The 8,374-nt window shown below is 41.0% G+C and overlaps 1 long non-coding RNA gene across 1 annotated transcript in view; it reads left to right on the top strand.

The window, feature by feature from the left end:
* The window catches only part of LOC114913914 (uncharacterized), a 70,030-nt gene extending 61,946 nt beyond the window's left edge, over nt 1-8,084 (top strand). Inside the window, exons 2-4 of the long non-coding RNA XR_012137874.1 lie at nt 3,735-3,845; nt 6,426-6,479; nt 7,752-8,084. This is a non-coding gene — a long non-coding RNA (uncharacterized lncRNA). The remainder of the gene's footprint in view (nt 1-3,734; nt 3,846-6,425; nt 6,480-7,751) is intronic.
* Nucleotides 8,085-8,374: the final 290 nt, after the last annotated feature.

The raw sequence follows: 8,374 nt of genomic DNA, 5'->3' as shown, positions 1-8,374 counted from the left end.
AGAAGGCCCGGAAGAGGAAACGCGGGGTTGGTCGGCAAAAGCTGACACAACAGCGCGAAAGAAATGATTAGCCGAACAGAGTTCGGCGCAGTTGCGCCGGACAGAGTCCGTAGTAATCAAGCAGATTCCGGACGAACTCCGGAATCGGAAGTCGAAGACCCGCGCGAAGGTCTTCAACGTACAGCGCCAGATCGCCAGGCGGAGGGTTGTTGACCCGACCGCCGGCCCCTGGAGCGGAGAGCCGAAACTGCTCCGGGATGCGATAGTGCTCCCGAAGCTGATCGACGTTCGGGCCCGAAAGCGAGGAGGCCTCATCTTCCGGAGCCGATCGGGTGTCGTCGGTCGGGTTCCCCGACCGAGCTCCCTGAGTCGGTTTCCGGTCATTGTGCAGGGACCGAAAGAGGAGAAAGAGAAGAAAGGAAGGAAGAAGGAAAAGGAGGACCACGAACCGGATGGACCCTCCGCAGGCGAAGAAGAGCTCTGCCCGTGACGACTGAAAAATCGCCCGGACAGAGTTTCCCCAGCGAGATGTGGCAAATGTGGGTCAGGGTCCGGGAGGTCCTATATATATAGGGCCGACCGACGGCCGAGATCCTTCCGCGCCGACCGAAGACCTGCAGATGCGCGTCGCGTGGCGCCCACCGGTTGGCGGAAGATTCGGCGCGCCCCGCCCCGGGACGGCCGCACCGCCCGCATTAAATGCCGGAGGGGGCGCCGGCCAACCACCTTGACACGCGGCACGCGGGGCGCGGCCCCGCATTCACGCGCCCGCGCCGGTTCGCATTCCCGACGGGACGCCTGACAGCGGCCCTCTCTTCCGCGATCGGCGCCGAATATCCGATCGACTGACGCCGTATCGTCCGGCGCCCGATCTTCTGACACCGACGTGACGACTGACGACGACAAGACGTGGCGTCTGACACCTGATGCCGACGTGACCTCTGACGTCGACTGGACGTCCGGATCGCTGGGCATTCATGAGACGTCTAACATCGGATCATCCGACAGTACGGTCGGATCTACACGTGCGACAATCCACTCCCAGTCGTCCGGATTGCTGCCCGAATGGAAGCATCGTCCTGCTCACCACCCGACTCGGGAGTGGAGGGGGGCAACTGTTGGGGAAACCCGCCGACTGACTGCCGGGGGCCCGACCGCCCGACCGACCGCCGGAGGCCCCGACCGCCCGACCGACCGCCCCGACCGCCGGAGGGCCCGACCGCCCGACCGACTGACGGATGCCTTCAGCGGTTAACTACCGACCAGTCTGCGGCTAATCGCCGACTTGGGGTATGTCGGGCGTATCCGTCCCGACGACTGAACCCGGGGGTCTGAGGCCCGACTTACATGAAGCTCGCCGACCGACCGGAGGAACCCGACGCCGCTCCGTGGCTGCCGACCTAGGGTCGGCTGACTCCTCCAACCGCCGTACAGCCGCCAGACGTTGTCAGCTCTGACACGGACATGCGGCACAATTACCTAGGGGCATTGTCCCGCCGAGAGCCGGGTCAACCCTGGTGATTAGACGGCCGCACGGCGACGTGACTTTTCACGGCGGCTCTGACAGCCCACAGTGAGTTGACAGTTCCTCACTTGTCCGCGCCATTAATGACGGCGCCATACCTAGCTCCACTATATATACCGGGGAAGGCAACAGTGCAAGGGGTCGATCCGCCCGTCTCTCCCACATACGCAGGCTCGCTCCTCTCTCTCCCTCTCTCTTTCTCAGAGCTCTCTGTCTGCATTTCACTGTTGCCCAGTCACCTCTCTGACTTGACCGTCGGAGGGTCCCCGCCGGAGCCGCCTCCGGTCAGTGCGGACTTCCTTTTGCAGGTGCACGCTCCCCGGCGATCGGGCGACGAGGCGATTGGCCGCAACACTTCCTTTATTTCTTGTTTGGCAACAATAGGATTGTCTTTCTTACAGAAAGCAATTACGGATGTTGCATTGCTTCTGATTGATCGGTCTATTTTGAGTATCTAAGCTAATCCATGGCTCCTTGGCACTTCCCTATCTTCTGGATACCCATCTCTCTCTGTTCTTAATGTTTTCTTCTTCCTTTGGCCCAAATCCTTTAGATGTCACGTTAATTTTCATTGAAGCACTCGTCTGATCTCAGATCTTAAACTCATGTTGATGGAAATTAGCCAAATATACTGTTTGTCATACTTGTTGGATTCCTTTCCTCTTTATCTTTTACAAATATATTAGTTTAAAGTCAGATACTCGTTACATAATGGCATGGTATCCTTTTTTTGTCCTCGAGCTAAGTTCATATTCACACTTGAATGGCTTTTTACCAATTGTGAGGTCATAGAGTGAATAACTACTGCGAGTTGGATTCTTTTATTTTTTAATGGCATCCAAAAATACTGAATTTTTAGCGGTATGTGTTCAAAAATGTAGAGATCATGATCAATCTCCTGGAATCTCAACTTACTTTGTTCATCATTCACTTTGATGCCTGAGTTTTATCAACACCATTCCAATATATGCTACTTGATGCATAGGTTGAAATGTCCAAAACATCTGATTTTTTTATATGTCAATACTTTTTAACACTGCAGATTGTCAATCTACATGGCCCATCATGTATTTTGTGCTCTTAGTATTTGCTCTTAATTTTTCGCAGCAAGATTTTAGCTCAACTTATGTACTTGGTATGGTTCCAGCATATCTCTCCACTTAAAATATGCAGACACACTCATATATAACTTTAGACTAGTTCTGAGAATTTATTTTCTTGTATTGCAATCAAATACGGATTACCAAGGAAGCAAGATAATGAATTTTTCCTTATAATTGGGGAACCTTAGGTTTTGAATAATTTCTTTTTTTTTTTTTTGGCATAAACTACTCGTAAGCTCATGCATGTGGATTTTTTGCTGTGTCGGGGTTCTAGCACTCATTTGTCTAATGGTCATAAGTTGACTAGGAAAGCTGCAAGTAGATGATGTTGTTATTGAAAGTGGTGTCGTAGACTGTTGTGCTGGAATGTTAGCTGGACATAGGCAGAATGTTCTTGTGTTAGAAAGTCATAATGTTTCTGGAGGTGCTGGTCATTCATTTGAAATGAAAGGTTACAAATTTGACTCAAATCCATCCTTGTTTTCTGGATTCCAGCCAAGAGGTCCCCAAGCTAATCCTCTTGCACAGGTGAATAATGGATGGTGTTTAAACATATCAGTTTTTTGAACAAAATGAAATAAAAAGTCATCAAAGGATACTTCCGATCTAGCGACTGAATGCTTTTTACACATTTGGAGAAAAGCTGTCTCCATTGACTTGTAAAGTAGAATTAAATGATGCAATATACTTGATGTGGCCTATTCTAATCATCATGCATGGAGCAAGAAAATAGTGGAAAAGCAGGATTTTCATGACTTAGCATATGCTATCAGAAAGATGCATGAGACCAAGACCACTGTGTATGCATAATATTTCTAAAATATCACTTGACAAACATTTCTTCAAATTATCATGTATCTCCATGATGTCCTTTTTTTAAATTTGAGGATTTTTATGAATCAAGATTCTCTTAAAATTATTCAATTATTTTATCAATATGCTTCCTCTCTTGTTCACTCTTTAACTGAAATGTTCCATGGATTGCAAGTTCATTTTGCGCCAAGGAAAGACACTGCTGTTGGACGTTGTTTCTGGATTCTCTGTGTTGCCTGCGGATCTGTGGGTTATCTTTCATACAAAAATGATGTGTTTCTCATGACTCTTAGGTTCTTGATGCATTGGGAGAGTTAGTTCCATGTGCACCCTATGACTCATGGATGTTTTACATAGCTGAAGGCGAGTTTTTGTCATGAACAGGCCCCACAGAGTTTCTCAAGGTGAGACTGCAGTGCTCAATGTTCTTTCACCTTGTTGCCTTTTTTTCCCCTCCAGAAGTGAAGTTCATCTTAAGCTTAACATTTTTCCCCTGTTCTGGATGTAAACAAAATAGGATTCCATGAGAAAACTCGAGCAACACTTGTTCCTTAATAAACTATGACTATTGGATAACTTGATTTATGTAATGAATGTTACAAGAAAATTTTCTTGTGTGCATCATTTGCTGTATAAAATAGATTCTCCATGTGTATATGTGTGTTGTGCCTCGGCTTTTGTGTCTGTGCCCGTGCATATGCAATGATTGTCACAAGAATTTTTCAGTGTCTGTTTCCAAAATTCAGAAATCATTTAGTAGAAAAACCCTATTATCTACAACTGTAGCATGCAGATCTGCATAGCACATAAGAAATGGAAGCATTATCTGCCATATAACCATATAAAATTGTTTTTTTTTCTTTTTTCTTTTTTCTGGGGTTGGGTGGTCTTTTTCTTTTTGTTCTTTAGAAGGGGGGATTAGCTTGTGCAGGATATAATTCAGGTCAAATGTGGTTTATCATGGAGGAATTTGGTGACAGAAAGATTGGGTGCTTATGTTTTCTGACAAACAGTCATTGCTAAATAGTCCTTTGTGTCATGATGCTATACCAATATGCAGTGTTAATCATATTAGGTTGATCAAAGATGGATACTGGACAAAAGTAAAAGGTGTTTCTCATTAACATAACAATCTACAACGAGTCATATGAAAAATATAACAAGGAAAAATGTTATAGGAATGGGGTTGAGTAGATTATATAAAATGGTGCTAATTTGGAGATTATCTAGTGTCCGAATACAATATAGTGCGGTCACTCAATTATGCTAAAAATATAGACAGATGACTCCCTTGAGCCATCCGTCTATGAAGTCCATGCAGCTTTACCCTCTGTCTTAGCTTCTGATTCTTCCTACAAGTATTAGCGAGGTCTTTGGTCTCATGTAGAGCGAATCATCTCTCTATCCCATTATAAATACCTTTTGTTAGTAAATACTCCCCTCACACATTGTTAACAAATGATTAGAAAAGAATATACAAACTAATAGTGGAGGAATTTTTATGAAATCTGCTGTAAATATTTTTGATGTGTGGATCACAGCCATCCATCAAATTCTCCATTTCAAATGTACCATGTACATTGCACGTGCAGAAATATAGCATCTACTAGGATTTTCTTACTCTAGAATGTCAGTCTGAAATTTAGGTTTATATTGTGTAGCATGCAATGTGCAATAAATTAAATGAATAATTTGATATATAAAAAGACAAATTGTCATGGGAATAGTTTAAATGCTAGTCTAATAATGTAGATGCCATATGTGATGGTAGTGTTGCAATATTCTTCGGTCCAATTGAAACCTGGATAATTAATGGAAGTTATTAGATGGGCTAAAATTCATATGGGCATAGAAAACAAAAGAGGAGAGAAAATTTATGAGAAATGTTAATTACTTGTTGAGCACATCTATAGCTGAAAGGTCAGTAACCCCATTGCCAAAGTTTTCCAAGGAAGTGTATGGGTCATCTCTCTCTCTCTCCTCCCCTCTCTTTCTCTCATGCTTGCTTTCTCACACATGCATGGATGCATACATATATATGTACTTCAGTATGTAGGTTATTTATGTATAGAGTCACCTGTTATATGTTGTTGTTTATAAATCTCAATTTGAAATCATGATTATGAACACTTGTTTTAAGTCTTTAATGTAAGAAAAAAATGGAGATGAATGAACAAAGAGGATATTAGGTGGAGAGGGTAAAGTGCTGTCTTGTTTTGTTTCTAGCAATTCTTTCTCGATTGTTGGGTCATAGGTTTTTGAATAATTCAAATAATGAAGAAGTAATGTATACATATATTAGAATAATGGTAAAATATTGTAAATTTGGACTTTCAGAGAAAAAAAAGAGCTAGCACAAATTGCTATAAAGTATTATAAATTAATATTGTGACTAGTTATAACTATTACTTGTTTCAACATAATTGTCTGCATTTTTGCTAATTGGTGCATAATTCTGTTTTTCAATGATCAAACGAGTAGGAATTTTCATGGAGCAACACTATGAGCAAAATAAACTAATGACTATGATATGTTCACTAGTCAATTTTTGACCAATGGATGGGTTGGCTAGGGATTTCTAAATTATATGAGTTTTTGATAGTAAGCAATATGGAGATAGTAGATCATATCCAATCGTTTGAATCATCACCTTCCATCATCTGGTCAAGATCATACTTACGCAGGTTTATTAGCATTACTTTCTATGTGTGTATATTATAAACTAGTATGGGAGGCTTGTGAAATTGTGCCTTGCCAAGTTGTTCATTCACTACAATTATTTACATCCCATGAACTTAGCCTTATGGCAAAAGTAGCCAAATTTGTGATTTAGAAAGTATGTTATAATTTCTTCCAATGAGTAAAGCTTGCTAAATTTCCCCCTGATATGATAAGCTTCAAATCATATTGAATTCCTATAGTTTTACTTTTGGACACATTATGTCATTAACATGCTTTGATTTCTGTTATGTAATTTCTTGCAGGACCTTGAGAAGCATGTAGGTCTTGACACTGTTCATAAATGCAAAAAGCTTCTCGTGAGTATGGAAGGAGTCTTTTGGGTGTATTACTTTCTTTCCCTAACTGGAACTGTAATTGTTTCTAATGGAGATGTGGACTTCTGTTTCATCTCTTCTTAATTTTATTCTTGTTGATTATATGAGCTCCACAGCTCCCACATGAGTTGATACATATATTTTGTGGGTTCATGATCTTTATAAATGATGTCAATCTCCCAACTTACAAATATACGAAAAAATCTAGAAAATGACAGACTATATCAATTAGCCTTTTTAGGCATAATTTTATGCTCTCTCTCTCTCTCTCTCTCACACACGTGCGCACGCGTGCCCATGCATGTGCGCGCACACATACACATACTGCAAACATGCATGCTTGCGTGCACAATGTTCACCTCATGTATGTGCACGATCATTCATCTGCACCATCTTGTGAACATTTTCTTGCAGCAAATGCAGAATGTTAGCTCAAGTACATCTTTGTTATGTTATATGCTGCAAACAAAACTTCAGGTCTCTCAATATGAAGACCAAAACTTTACATTTTTTTATTGTTAATACCCTTGGTAATAAAAATAAACTTTTGAATTGCATCATAATCTATGAAGCGATTGATGGCAACAACCATGTCCGGCAATATTTATCAAAATATGTAAAATTCTATATGGTTGCACATAAATTCATAAATTATATCTGTGGTCTCTAGAACCTACACTTTAAACTTTCCATCTCATTGACAGTGAGATTGTAATGCAAAAAACCTTGGCTTTTCCAAATCTTTGTAGAATTTAACATGATTGCAATATTAAGCCTGAGTAACCTGAATTAAGACTTAGGAGTTATGTGGGGACAGGAAAGTTGATATCTAAAATATTCCGGAAGTGGCAATGCCTAGGAAGCTTCTCTATATAAAGATATTATTGTTAGTCGATATGACTCCCACTTTTTTAATGATTGCCTTAAACACTATAAATGAAATTAGTGGTTGTATCTTACCTTAGTTATTATGTATAAGTTCAATAAATTAACAAAAAATATTTTCAAAAGAATATAAGCCAAGTTATTATCAATCAATATTATCCATTGCTTTACTTATTTTTATGTATATGTTGATGTCAATTGGATTTTGACCTCCATAGGGCCCTAGTTGTCTTTTATAATCATGAGTACTGCTAACCATGTTCTGAGATTGCATTGTACTTTTATCTTTAGACTCATGCCTCCTTTTGTTTTTTTGTTCTACTCTGCTGCAATCTCAAGTTTGTATGTTTTCATAATGGTATAAACCAGGTTGTTTGCTTGAATATCCTCTTACAGAAGTGGGGGCAGTAGGAGATCTTGTAGGTTTGCTGCTGCTGCTGCTGCTGCTGTTGTTGATGATGATGATACACTCCAATTACTCCATCTACAAGTTACCAGGATCTTGTACTCCACTATTCCCCAGGAAGGCTATATATTGAATGTATTGTAGCATTTCTCATTCCATTATCTCTGTTTGAATATGCACTTTCATCTTCTTTGGATCGCTTTAAAGTCTTGTGTTGATATTGTTTCGTAACAAGATGAATGTTTATTCTGATAATATTTGGTACGCATGTGGGTACTAGAATGCACTAATGAAAAAAAAATTATCATGAGCTAGTTTGTGCTCGGCCTAGTGCGAGATCATCCAATTTCTCTGTTTGTGCATATTGACTGCAGGCAATGTAATTCCCTATTCCTTTTGATTTCAGTTGAGTTGTAGCTGTGGCTAGAAAAATTGCATTCCAATGACAAATTATTCAAAATGATTAAGTGCTTTATGAATTGGCTGGCAGATAGACATTGCAAATTCTTATAGTACTCACAAAATATGAGACTTTTTGAAGCTCAAGGTTTTCTCTGGCACAAGAATATCCATAACTTGGCAAAAG

The sequence above is a fragment of the Elaeis guineensis genome, chromosome 1, assembly GCF_000442705.2.
Source record: "Elaeis guineensis isolate ETL-2024a chromosome 1, EG11, whole genome shotgun sequence".
Lineage (NCBI taxonomy): Eukaryota > Viridiplantae > Streptophyta > Magnoliopsida > Arecales > Arecaceae > Elaeis > Elaeis guineensis.
Note: the sequence above shows the minus strand (reverse complement) of the source record. Positions and strands in the feature narration are given on the sequence as shown.